Source organism: Gossypium arboreum, chromosome 11 (assembly GCF_025698485.1).
Source record: "Gossypium arboreum isolate Shixiya-1 chromosome 11, ASM2569848v2, whole genome shotgun sequence".
In the NCBI taxonomy this organism is placed as follows: Eukaryota; Viridiplantae; Streptophyta; class Magnoliopsida; order Malvales; family Malvaceae; genus Gossypium; species Gossypium arboreum.
The window spans coordinates 20163925-20179139 of NC_069080.1; positions in this window are offsets into that span (position 1 = coordinate 20163925).

Consider the following 15215-nt stretch of genomic DNA (forward strand, 5'->3'; position numbering starts at 1 on the left):
AAGGGAAGAGCACTGCGATCAATTCAGGGAACGATAATGAAGATCCTATCTATCCTCCAGGCTTTACTCCGGTAAACACTCAATCATAACCGGAGGTGCACCCACGAATGGTACCTGTCACTATTAGGCCCCAGTAATACCAGGTCGGTACCTCGACATAGATGAATGTTCCTATAGGTTTGGGCTTTAATCTTGGGGATAATCCAGCTAATCCATTTGTCCCGGACCTTGATGATATGGCAGAAATGGAGAAAGGAAAAGTAGACCTGACGAAACAACTCGATGACCGATGTAAATAGTTTGAAGAGAAATTTAAAGCAATGGAGACTACTGATTACCGTAGTGGGATTAATGTTAAGGACTTAAGCTTGGTCCCAGATCTGGTGCTCCCACCAAAATTTAAAACCCCAGAGTTTGAAAAGCACAACGGGACTAGCTGCCCTGAAGCTCACATAACGATGTTCTGTCGAAGGATGACAGGATATGTTAACAATGATTAGCTGTTAATTCACGATTTCCAAGACAGTCTGATCGGGTCAGTGGCCAAGTGGTATAACTAGCTAAGTCGTGCCCAAATTGGTTCTTGGAAGGATTTGGCTCAAGCTTTTATGAGACAATGCGGTCACGTGACAGACATAGCACCCGACAGAATTACATTACAAAATATGGAAAAGAAGCCAAGTGAGAGCTTTAGGTAGTTGCCTAACGATGGAGGGAGATAGCGATGCAAGTCCAACCACCTTTCTTGGAGAAGTAAACAACCATGATTTTTATCAATACCCTGAAGATCCCATTTATTAACTATATGTTGGGAAGCACTACTAAGAGCTTCTCGGACATAGTAATGTCTGGGGAGATGATAGAAAATACGGTAAGATGTGGGAAAATTAAAGCGAGGGAAAGTGCCAAGAGATCGGCTCCAAGAAGGAAAGAAAACGAGGTGAACAATGCGAGCGTATACAATAAAGGTCATTCTAAGCCTGTCACAGTGAGCCAGCCGAGGGCAGTAACTACTAACCATCAGGGCTCCGCAAGACAAGACTCCAACCCGAGGCCTAACACAGAAAGAGTTCAGTTTACGCCAATCCCAATGACGTATAGAGAGCTTTACCAGAATCTGTTCGATGCACATATAGTGTCCCCATTTTACCTAAAACCCATGCAACCTCTATTTCGCAAGTGGTATGACGCAAACGCACAATGCAAATACCATGCAGGAATCTCGGGACACACGATTGAGAACTGCACTGCTTTCAAAAAATTAGTTGAAAGGTTCATAAAGATGGGCACCTAATATGGCAGGGAATCTGTTGCCCAATCTTTTAGACAAAGTGGTAAACGTGATAATTAAAAAAGGAGGGAAGAGAGCCAAGATGGACGTAGCAAAGGTGAAGACTCTGTTGAGATGGGTTTGGAAGAAAATGGTGGAAGAAGGTTTAGTTACACAAGATTAAGGGGAAAAGCCCGAAGGAGCAAAGTACTACTGCGAATTCCACAATGAGGAGGGGCATGAGATCCAAAAGTACAATGAATTCAGGGCACTGGTACAGAGATTGATAGAAAATAAAGAGATTTGATTCTTTGAGTATACTGAGAGCCTGGAAGGAGAAAATGTATGTGCTTCAGAAGGAGGGTCAACCAACAAAGTCACCGGGGGCAATCGCCTAGTGGTAATCATATCACGACCAAGAATCAGTGAAGTGGGAGTACCAACTGCGCCAAAGGTCATAATCCAAAAACCCGTTACTTTCCCTTATAAAGATAGCAAGAGTGTGCCTTGGAACTATGACTGTAACGTGACAATCTCGGGAAAGGAGAACCCGGTTGGCACTTCAGAGGAAGGTCAAGATGAAAGTTTCTATTCACGAAGTAGAAGGCGTTATACCCTGAATACAAAAGCAGAATCAGTTAAAGGAAAATCCGTGGTTGTTGAGTAAAGAAGGGAAAAGGCAACCAGATCGGAATCACCTGTCAATGAGCTTGTGACTGAAAAAGAGGCTAAGGAATTCTTAAAATTCCTAAAGCACAGCGAGTACAGCGTTGTTGAATAGTTGCACAAACAGCCAGCTTATATATCGGTACTAGCCTTTCTTTTAAGCTCAGAGACACATCGTAGTGCATTGATGAAAGTGTTAAATGAAACATATGTTTCGGATTATATCTCTGTCAACAAACTCGATCATCTGGTCAATAACATCAGCGCTGATAATTTTATTTTCTTTAATGATGATAAAATACTACCGGGAGGTATGGGATCTACAAAGGCCCTGCATATCACCATTCGTTGCAAAGGACACACGTTGCCAGGGGTACTGATTAGTAATGGATCAGCGTTGAATGTCCTACACTTATCCACGCTAAATAGACTGCCAGTGGATAGCTCTCACATGAAGACATGTCAAAACATAGTAAGAGCATTTGACGGCACTGAAAGAAAAGTGATGGGAAGAATCGAGATACCTCTCTTGATTGACCCAAATACATACGAGGTGGACTTCTTTGTAATGAATATCAAGCCTTCTTATAATTGCCTGTTGGGGAGGCCGTAGATTCACTCAGTGGGGGCAGTGCCGTCGTCACTACACCAAAAGTTGAATTTGGTAACTGAGGATAGGTTGGTAACGATAAACGCGGAGGAAGACTTCATTGCATCCGTTACCAGTAACGCACCATACGTGGGTACGGATGATGAGGCGATAGAGTGTTCCTTTCGATCACTAGAATTTGTCAATGCTATATTCATTTTCAAAGGGAATAAGATCCCAATTCCTAAAATATCCAAAACTACGAGGATGGGCCTGCAATTGACGGTCGGTAAAGGAGCCCTTCCAGGAAAAGGACTTGGAAGATGCCTCCAAGGAAGGATCGAGGTACCAATGCTAAGGGAAAAACGAGACCACCTTGGCTTAGGATTTAAGCCAGATGCGAAGCAAAAAAAGAAAGAGCTGGAGAAAAGGCAAGGGATGAGAAGAGCGCGTCTGCGAGGTGAGGAGGTCAAATGGGAACCGATGACCTTTCCTTTTTTATCTAGGACATTCGTGTCAGGAGGGACTATTTACTCCAAAGGAAGATCGACAAGGAAAGAGTCTGCCATATTCGAAGGGAAAACTGAAGAGAATTTATCTGGAATTCGCCCTTACATCCCTGGAAGTGTTTTGAGTAATTGGACCGCGGAGGAGATCCCTGTAACTTTTAGGATTAACTCAGAGCAATGTTCAAACCAAACTTATTGCTCTAAGCCTAGGGGCAATAAGAATCCTTTTATGAAATAGGCATATGTCCAAATATCGTTATTTCAATAAAAAAAATGCATTTTTGTGTATCATCTTGAGCAAATATTCTTTTATTCTTTCTACTTCATTCATAATCATACCACACAAATCAAATATTCTTAGATTCTTTTGTTCTTTGGATTTCTTTCTTCATCCATAACAGGTCTCTAGATATCAATGATATGAGCAACGTTGCCACTGACTCAGAGACTCCTTTCGAGCAAGATTTGTGTATAGAGGACACTGAGGATTTTGAAGATGACTGAAATTGTAACCTATCTCCTGATTTGTTAAAGATGGTAGAACAAGAGGAGAAACAAATCCTACCTCACAAAGAGTCGGAGGAAATTGTTAGCTTAGGAGAAGGAAAAGAGGTGAAGATTGGAGCTAGTATCACTGCAAAAACAAAGCGAGACCTCATCGAGTTACTCCGAGAAATCAAAGATGTCTTCGCATGGTCATATCAAGACATGCCCGGTTTGAACACTGACATCGTGGTACATCGACTCCCCATAAAAGAATAATGCAGGCCGGTTCAACAGAAACTTCAGAGGATGAGACCTGATGTTTTGTTGAAGATAAAGGAAGAGGTCAAGAAGCAATTCGACGTCGGTTTCTTACAAGTGGTCAAGTACTCAGAATGGGTAGCCAACATAGTCCCAGTTCCTAAGAAAGATGGGAAGGTTCGAATGTGCGTGGGCTATCAGGATTTGAACAAAGCCAGCCCAAAAGACAATTTCCCATTGCCTCACATTGATACACTAGTAGATAGCACGACAGGTTACTCGCTTTTCTCCTTCATGGACAGCTTCTCGGGATACTACCAGATAAAAATGCATCCTGAAGACATGGAAAAGATGACATTTGTAACCATATGGGGAACGTTTTGTTATAAGGTGATGCCATTCGAACTGAAAAACGCAGGAGCAACATATTAGAGAGCCATGGTAACTTTGTTCTATGACATGATACACAAGGAGATTGAAGTTTACGTTGACGACATGATTACAAAATCTAGAACAGAAAAGGAGCATGTGTAAGTCCTGAGGAAATTATTTTTAAGGTTGAGGAAGTTCCAGCTAAAGCTTAATCCCGCAAAGTGTACCTTTGGGGCCCGGTTAGGAAAACTGTTGGGATTCGTAGTCAGTGAAAAGGGGATTGAGATTGACCCAGATAAAGTCAGGGCCATACAAGAATTACCTCCGCCATGCACTCAAAAAGAAGTTTGAGGTTTCCTAGGAAGACTGAATTACATCACTCGGTTTATCTCACAACTAACGGAAAAATGTGACCCGATATTCCGTCTTCTTAGGAAGCATAATCCAGGTGTTTGGGATGAGGAGTTCCAGAAAAATTTTGACAAAGTCAAGCATTATTTGTCCAATGCCCCAGTACTGATGCCACCTTACCTAGATAAACCACTGATACTGTACTTGGTAGTGTTCGAAAACTCCATGGGATGTATGCTAAGCCAAAATGACGAGTCAGGAAGAAAAGAAAAAGCGATATACTATCTCAGTAATAAATTCACGAAAAGTGAGACGAGATATTCATCAATCGATAAGTTGTGTTGTGTTTTGATTTAGACAACCCGAATACTGAGACAATACATGTTATACCACATGACATGGCTCATATCAAAACTAGACCCTCTGAAGTACATGATGGAGTTAAATTCTTTGAACGGAAGGATGGCTCGTTGGCAAATTTTGCTTTCTGAGTTTTATATAGTTTACGTAAACCAAAAGGCTGTAAAGGGGAGTGCAATAGCAGATTTTTTGGCCAGTAGAGCTCTAGAAGATTATGAGCCGTTGAGCTTTGATTTCCCGAATGAGAATATAATGTATATTGCGACCATGGAAGAGGACTCTTAAGAAGGCCATCCTTGGAAGTTGAATTTTGACGGAGCTTCAAATACTGTGGGTAACGAAATCGGGGCAGTTTTAGTGTCCCCAAACGAAGATCATTATCCTTTCACCAGTAAATTGGATTTTGACTGCACAAATAATATGGCGAAATACGAGGCATGCATCATGAGCATCCGTGCAGCAATAGAATGCAAGATCAAGGTATTAGAAGTATACGAAGATTCTGTATTAATGATCTATCAGCTTAAAGGTGAATGGGAGACAAGAGACCCCAAGTTGATAAATTACCAAAGGCTGGTTCTTGAGTTAATAGAGGATTTTGATGATATCACTTTCTGCTACCTCCCGAGAGATGTAAATCAGATGGCTGATGCTTTAGCAACCTTAGCTTTTATGATTAAAGTGAACAAGCAAGAGGATATGAAGCCCATCCAAATGAGTATTTATGAGGCTTCGGCTCATTGCTGCAACATCGAAGAAGAAGAAGAAAAAGATGATCGTCCTTGGTATCAAGATATTTTGCGATATGTGAGGAATCGTGAATACCTAGACCAAGCGATCGAAAATGATAAGAGGACATTAAGAAGGTTGGCCAGTGACTATATCTTGGATGGAGAGATCCTATATAAAAGAAGGAAGGATCAGGTACTCCTAAGATGTGTGGACGCTGTTGAAGCTAAGTAAATCTTGGAAGAGGTTCATGAGGGTGTTTGCAGAACGCACGCTAATGGTTTTACAATGGCCAGACAGATCATGAGATTCGGATATTATTGGTCTACTATGGAAGGAGATTGTATTAACTATGCCAAGAAGTGCCATAAATGCTAAATTTATGGAGATAAAATTCATGTACCTCCTTTACCCCTTCATGTTATGACTTCTCCATTGCAAACCCTTCATGTTATGACTTCTCCATGGCCTTTCTCCATGTGGGGCATGGATGTCATAGGACCGATCTCGCCGAAAGCATCTAATGGACATCGATTGATCTTTGTGGTTATAGATTACTTCACCAAGTGGGTAGAGGCTACTTCTCACGCCAACGTTACCAAGTCAGCAGTCAGCAAGTTCTTAAAGAAAAAAATCATATGTCGATATGGGATGCCTGAAAGGATCATATCAAACAATGTACTGAACTTGAACAGCAGCACGATAGTGGAAGTCTGTAGCCAATTCAAGATCAAACATCATAACTCGTCACCTATCGCCCAAAGATGAATGGTGCAGTAGAAGCGGCCAATAAGAACATCAAGAAGATCATAGGAAAAATGACCGAGACCTATAAAGATTGGCACGAGAAATTACCATTTGCCCTTTATGCCTACCGGACGTCAGTCAGAACCTCTACCGGGGTGACGCCTTTCTCTTTAGTTTATGGAATAGAGGCGGTTCTACCTATTGAGTTCGAGATTCCCTCTCTACGTTTGCTGTTAGAACTAAAGTTAGATGAGGCAGAATGGGTCCAGTCTCGATATGATCAGCTGAACTTAATTGAAGAAAAGAGACTAAAGGCTATCCTTCATGGTCAAATGTACCAAAAGAGAATGATGCAGGCTTATAATAAGAAGGTTTGCCCTAGAGAATTTCATGAGGGAGACCTTGTTTTGAAAAAGATTCTCCCCATACAAAAGGACTTCAGAGGGAAATGTATGCCAAATTGGGAGGGACCTTATATGGTAAAAAAGGCTTTCTGTGGAGGAGCCCTGATTTTGGCTGAGATGGATGGTAAAAACCTGCCTAATCCCGTGAATTTGGATTCGGTCAAGAGGTACTTTACCTAAAAGAAAAACGGAGAGGCCAAGGCGAAAACCCGTAAAAGGGCGCTTTGAGACCAAAGAGGTTGAATTGAAAACCCAAGAATGAGCAATTCAAATTTTGATCGAAGATAGGGCATGCGGTAGTCTTGTCTTCTCTGAATTAACAAGAAGTAGGATGCTACATATTAGGGCATCAACAAAGTACCCTTGGTCATCCAAACACATACCAAGTTTCAAAAGTTCCTCGAGAGGATTTGTGCAATGAAGCTCATACTGCGATATCTGGAGCACTTATTCTTATCTCATTCATTTTGTATTTTTTGGCAGAATGTGCTATCTTGATTAATTTGTTAGTTTTCATTTTGTATCTTAGCAAATTTGCTATCTCGATTACCCTATTCATTTTGAGCTTTGCTCTCAATAAAATTCCATTTTATCTAATGCGGTCGTTTTTCGTTGAAATGATGATTAATGGACTAATAATATTCAAAAAAAGAGCTCTGCATATTACTCTGAAATGCTTCAAAATGATACAAGGACCTGAAACGGGATTAATTAGTTTGAATCACCCTGCATTCAAAGGTTAGAAACGTTGGGGAAAGAATAGCCCAAATTATGATTATTTCTTTAGGTTTTCTTCCAAAGATACCAGTTGAAGAAAAAGATAGAGTAATACGTCAATGATAAAGCCTCGATGCATGATAAGTGATATCAAATTAAGCATTAAAAAAATGACATTTTTGTATTCATGCAAACATCATTCATACACATTTAGTTAGGAGTATTTGACTCATTCTGATCATGACATCCTAATCATTTGGCATAAATAGGCCCATGAAATAGATTCAATAGGTCATGTTCTCCAAAGAATGGTGTAACAGACCAAAAGAAATCAAAATCCTACATCCCTAAAGATACAGTGGGACGGATTGAAATCACCATGACGAATCTTGTCTCCCTGAAGTTACAGTGGAACAGATTGAAGTGGCGAATCTTGTCTCCCTAAAGTTGTAGTGGAGCAGATTGAAGTCACGAATCTTATCTCTCTGAAGTTACAGTAGAGCAGATCAAAGCTACAGATTACAGAGTCTTATCTCCCTGAATTTGCAGTAGAGCAAACTCAATATAGCAAATCTTATCTCTCTGAAGTTACAGTAGAGCAGATTAAAGCTATAAATCCTATACCTCTGAAGTTGTAGTAGGTTGGATCAAGTTACCATGGTGAATCTCATCTCCCTGAAGTTACAGTGGAGCAGATTAAAGTCACAGAGTCTTATCTCCCAGAAGTTGCAGTGGAGCAGACTCAATATAGCAAATCTTACCTCTCTGAAGTTGCAGTAGATTAGATTAAAGCTATAAATCCAATACCTCTGGAGTTGCAGTAGGTTGGATCAAGTTACCATGGCGAATCTCATCTCCCTGAAGTTACAGTGGAGCAGATTAAAGTCATAAGTCTTATTTCCCTAAAGTTGTAGTGAAGCAGACTCAATATAGCAAATCTTATCTCTTTGAAGTTGCAGTAGAGCAAATTAAAGCTATAAATCCTATACCTCTGAAGTTGCAGTAGGTTGGATCAAGTTACCGTGGCAAATCTCATCTCCCTAAAGTTACAGTGGAGCAAATTAAAGTCACAAGTCTTATCTCCCTGAAGTTACAGTGGAGCAGACTCAATATAGCAAATCTTATCTCTCTGAAGTTGCAGTAGAGCAGATTAAAGCTATAAATCCTATACCTTTGAAGATGCAGTAGGTCAGATCAAATCTATCATGGCGAATCTTATCTCCCTAAAGTTTTAGTGGACTAGAACGATGCTACCAAAGAAGTTAAGATTCGGTGAGACTAGGCAAAATTGGCCATTATGGAGTCTTTACTCTATTCTCGTTACATGACAATGAGCAAAGAGAGGCAGCTATAATGACCAATTTTTGGCCTAGGAAAATAAACAAAAAATAAAATCCAAATAACCAAAAAAAAGTCCATTTTACAAACCAAATCAGCCCAATAATACAATACCCGAACCCATACAAACCAAACCAGCCCAAATTTTAAAACCAAATACAAACTCAAACTACCCAGGCCCATTTCTAACCCTAACCCAACAACACTTTCAGAAAACAAAGAACCCTAGCATTGCAGCCGTTGCTCAACCCCCCCTACGCGCGCCACCACCGCTATCGCTGGCCACCACGCATGTCTGACACCTACAAAGAAGGATTCACACGCAAACAAAAGGAAACAATGAACAAGAGGACAAAAACGATAGCAAACAAAAGAAAAAAAACAACGAAGAAACAGACAAAGAATAGAAATAGAACGAGTATGTATTCGGCTATAAAAGCCATTATCGTTCCCTTTGTATTTTTTTACTCGAATTAAGCAATCAAAATAGCAAAAAACCAAAAAAGCTTGATTTTATTTCCATTTTCGTTTTAAGTTTTGAGTTCATTTATTCTATTTTTTTATTATTTTTTTATACGAAAATAGACAAAAGTAAAAAGAAGGAAAGGGAACTTACCGATTTATTCCGTGGTCGCGCCATTAGAGCCTCATTCTCTGTCGTCGGACTTGAGTCCAAAAGGGGGAGAGGGGTCTTCTCTTCTCGATCCTTTTGGGGCTAATAAAGGGAGGGGCCTTTAGGCGCGTTTAAACAGGGGCTAAAGGGCCCATTATAGCACCTCCGACCACCGCTTATGGCAGCCAGTGCGGAGGTGAACCATATCCTCAGTGACCAGAGGAAAAGGGGAAGGGAGAGAGAGCAAAGAAGCTCTCTGTTTTTTTAAAAAAAAAACTGAGGCTGAAAATGAATTTTGTAAAAAATTTGGGTTTAAATACAACCCATGGAACGGCGCCGTTTTTGGGTGTGTGTCCAGGTGCCAAAACGGTACCGTTTTGGACCACTCGTACGCGACTCGACCCGCCACTAAGGGGATCCGCGTGTTTCATCCTTTGGGGTTTATTTTGCGCGTGGTCCCTCCACTTTTGGGGTGCACCGCAATCGGACCCTTGTTTGTTTCTTTTAATTTTTTAGATTTTAGCCACACAATTTCATTTTTGATACACCTTAGTCCTTTGAAATGTTGCGCATAGAGGGCTGGGAATATTTTCCTAATCAGTCCCTCGTTCTTTTATGCGCGCTTCACTTTGGTCCTTAATGCCTTTTTTTATTTATAATTTTACCTCTAAATTTCTATTTAATTTCAGCCTAGTCCTAGTCTATTAATTAATTAATTTATTTATTTATTCAGTTTTTTGGGACTATTTTTATTATTTATTTTAAGTTTGTAGTCTTACATTATTCATTTTAAAAATCATTTTATTATTATGTATATTAAGTTTTTTTACATTTTTGAATCATCATTCATTTTAAATTTTATATATATTGTTTACTTTAAACTATTATGCATATCTATTTTAAGGTTTTATATATATTACTCGGTTTAAATTATTTTATATGTTATTTACTTCAAATTTCTTTTACATTATTATTTTTAAACTATTATATAGATTTTTATATATTATGTATTCTAAATTTCTTTTTATATTATTTAGTTTAAACTTTTATATGTCATTTTAAATTGTTTTTTTAAATTAGTTATTTTAGATTGTCTATATATTATTTTATTCTAAATTGCTTTGTATATTGTTTTTACTTACTTAAAATTGCTTTCGTAATACCTATTTTAAACTTGTTTTTTTTTTATGTATTATTTGTTTAGAATTGTCTTATTATTTATTCTAAATCGTTTATATTATTTATTTAATTTCTTTATTATTAATGATTAGTATTTAAATAATGTATGTTGTGTAATTGTCGCCATTGTGTATTTCAATTCGCCCATTTCATATTTTTGCATTATTGTTATTCATTCGTATAATGTTGTGTTCATGTATCCCTGCTCTAGGCTCATTACTATATTTCTATTTCATATCATCGCCTCATGAATTAAACCTCGTTACGTTTGTCCAATAAATCATTTAATTTTAATCCAAACAAATAACGCACGTCGTTTAAATATTGTACTCGCTATTATTCAAAAGCAAAAATTTCAAAATAAGGCAATGTTTCGCGTTTTGGAACGTCGAGGAATTGTGTCCTAACTTACGGGGTTTCGATTTTCTCGTTGATTCAAAATAGCCAAATACCCTTTTGAGTTTCAAAATACCCGAAATTCCAATTAAAATTAAAGACGACTTTGCGCTCAGGAGTTCATGGTATTATGTCCTAACTTACGGGATGTGATACTCCGATATCTCGAGATAAGGAAATCTTTAACAATCGTTTTGAGCTAGTTCAAGCATTTTTAAGATCAATGTTAATAAAAAAGGATCGTATTTCAAATCCATTCCCGATTTCATAACTTTCGACATTAAGACACTAACTAATCAATTCGGTGCCAATTTTTGGGCGTGTCGGGGGTGCTAATCCTTCCTCGCACGTAACTGACTCCCGAATCCTTTTCTCTCGATTTTCGTAGACCAAAAACATCGTTTTAGTAAACTAAAATGTTTTATTAAAACAAAGGTGATCCGATCGCACCTAATAAAGATCGGTGGTGACTCTTGCTTTAATTTTCACTTTCAAACAAAGTCGATTCCCGTTTTCAAACAAAATGGTTTCGACAGTTGTCATATAGGTCACTATAACAGGTTATAAAGGTGCATGTTTGGTTGAGATTGGTTGGTATGGTCATTTTGAAAGCCTTAGGTAGAAGGATTGTTGGACGTATCTTGGTTTTAGGGATACCTTTATTAGGATAAGCCATGTCATCCACGCTCACTACACCAAATTGTTGATACAAAGTACAAAATGTAGTAGGATACAATGATTCACACAAAGGTAAAATGAAGTGTGAAGAGTTGATCTAGCTATGAATGGTAGGGAAGAATTTTGGTATGTTAGAAAAGTCTTACCCTTGATAGAGAAGAAATGGGTATTATAGTAGATGTTTGGCTACCATCCATCTCCCACGTGCCAAAGGGGTCCTGTCTAAGTAGGCAAATTAGAAAGCAAGGTATGCCTTTAGCCAAGTGACGATTGGATTGATGGGTTTGGTGACTAGATGGCAAGTGGGCTAGAGTGGACTTAATGGAGTTCCATGTGTTATCCATGCATAAAAGAGACATGACCACTTGACTTGGCAAGGTCAAATGGTGAGACTCCATTTGTTGTGTACACTATAAGTTGATGAGGTCTTGGTTGTTGAAATTAAACCGATTGATTAGATTGGGAACCAACCAATATTTTAGTTCAGGGTAAAGGGAAATTTTGGTTGACTCGCAAATTGATATAAACCACAGTCAAATCGCAAACAGTATAAACAAGTTATACTATTTTTAGACCAAAATTTTGAACAAATAGTTTTTTTTTTCATTCCAAATCCCTTGAAGAAGTTGTTGTCTTTACTAACCTAAAATTTGCACATCCCCTTTTTTTTGTTTGTCCTTTTTTGCTAAAATACCCAAATTATTCTTGGAGTATAGGGTAGTTAAATTTGAAGCAATAACAACCATAAATCAAAAGTACAAAGGAGATAGAGATAAACTGAATCATTAGAATCCTTTAAATTGTGAAGAAATGGTCTTTTTGAGAGTTTAAATTAAAAGGAAAAAAATGTGTAAAGAAAAAGAGAAAGATGAAAGATTATGGGGGAAAAAAAGAGGGAAAAGAATGATGAAAGAAGAAAAAAGAGCAAGCATTAATGGAAACTTAGAAAGTGATAAAATAATAATTATGTTTTTTTTATTATGAGCCTATCAATAGTTGGATTTATTACTTTTTTATAAATAAAAAGTTCAAAACTTATTTTAAGTTTGTCTTTTCTTTAAAGTGTTTGTTTAATAATTATTATTTTATATTATTAAATGAATTGAATCGAGAATTGATAATTTGATTGATTTAATTATCGGTTCGGTTTCAAAAAATATTGTTAAGTTTATAATCGTAATGGAATATCAAATATAAGGCAAGCTAAAGTTAAGTACCACGAAACTGAAAAATAAGTGTTGAAAAATTAAATATTAAAAATTTAATTACTGAATTTAAGTTATAAAATTATTTGATATATTACTCAAAATTAATTATGAAATATAATTAGATTGTTAGATAAATATAGATTTAATTTTTAAAAAAATACATTCTACATTTTATCCTTAATTTTAAAATATTTCACTTTATTCTAAATAAAAATAAAGTTTTAAATGTAAATTTTTATATAATCATATAATATTAAAATAAATTAAAATTGAATAAATTAAAAATATTCTTATAAATAACGCTTATCTACTTATTATTTTTACATTTTTATAAAAAATTCTATGAGATTATTTTTATTTTAAATTATTAAACATGTATAAAAAATTAATCATTCAAACATATTAATTTTTAATTAATTTAATTTTCTCAATAATTTATCAAACCGTGCCTAAGAAAGAAAATTTGTATTCCAAAACCGACAGAAATTGTATTCTATTTTGAATATGGAAGGCAAAAAGACTTGGAAGACGGTTGATAAGATATTGGGAAGAAAAAGTATTGAATTATGTATAATAATATAACTTCTTGGCGCGTCAACTCCGTTAGATTTGAAAGGCATCTTTTACTTTATATATTGCCACAAATATCACTTGAGTGAGTGGTTGAATAAATTTAGTATTTGTCCCTTCTATGAAGTATAACTATTAATCACACTTTAGGCTTCTCATCAATAATTTAATGTACCATAATTTATATTAGATTCTATAAGATAAGTGAGAGAAAATATTATCAAAATTTATCTTTATCAACAAGAGTATGTGTAATGGTAAGGTACATTATATTTTTAAGGGAGAGACGTATGTTTGATCCTTAGAGACAACATTGTTAGGAAGGGCAACCATGAACTTCAAACATAGACCGTAAAACAAGTAATATTATTAGAAGATACTTTTGACTTTTATGTCTTAAATAAAACCAGTAAAAAAGCTACATGAAGTGAAATTTGAACTTATACTACTAACATTTGTAAAACTTCGTTTTAATTTTTTTTTGTACATTTTAAAACTATAACACAAACTTTTTTCCCACATCCTTTGTAACTATACTTATATTAAGCTCATGACTAACTTGGTGTCATGAGTCAACTGAGCACCAACACCAACTCAGTTGAAAAATTACTAGAGTATCCTCTTAAATACTAAATAATAAATACTAATATAAGAATATTTTTGTCTTTTCATGAACATATTTTATAGGGAATTTAAACTTGAGATAGATGAATTATAAGCTTTTAAATTTATTCTTCACAACCAATGCCCCCTTAATTTTAATATCATATTTTTATGAACATATTTTTTACATAATGTTTTTCTACTCACGTAGTAAGTGTCTTTGTTGGAAAATAATTATGAGTGATGCATGATAATTGTATCTCTTAGTTTAATAGTGTATTTTACCATACAGTTGTATCTTTTGAAAAAATGTATATCTTGGTTTAATATTGAATTTTTTCATTCATTGCCTCTATTCACTCATGTCTATTAATTTTCAACAAATCTCTTCCTTCATTTCCTCTCCTCTATATAAAGCCAAGTTAGGAGATTTCAAAAACATATCATCAAAACTATCAATATCAAAAATTCCTTCTAAATTCATTTCTCTTGATAATAGAGAAATGCAAGATTGTGTTCGATTGTTCACTGTTGTTGTGCTACTATTGTGATCATTTGTCGTTTTATCCTGGGAGACAAACGTCCAACGTTACTCAAAGCACCGAAGAGAGGACGAATCTGTCTTAAGGAAACTACTTATACAAGCCTCGACAAAAATCTTTTTCTAATTTTTAACTTTGTCCGATTACAGGTATTATGTTGTGTTACTGCTACTGCATTGTATTACATTATCATTGTTACTGACATATTAATATTACATATGATATCAGATTTTCTTACATTCTTAAGACATATTAATTGTTGTAGTTTTATCTAAGGCGTACATATTACCATCAAAACTTATTTAAGATTGGTTTATACTTTTTTTCGGATTTTAATTTATTTATAAATTCTGATTCTTTATTCCTATTATAGAAATGTCTCATATGTCAAACAACTCATCCAATTCAAAGACTAAGGTGATTGTCGTTGCTCAGGTTAAGGCTCAGGCTGCAAGCCAAACGTTACCTATGACTATGAGTCACAATGAAAAGGCTGCGAAATTCACTGGAGAGAATTTTAAAACATGGCAACAGAAAATGTTATTCTATTTGACCATGTTGAATATGATAAAATTTCTGAAGGATGATCTTCCTATTTTTAGAGAGGATAATGAAGATGCTATTACCGTC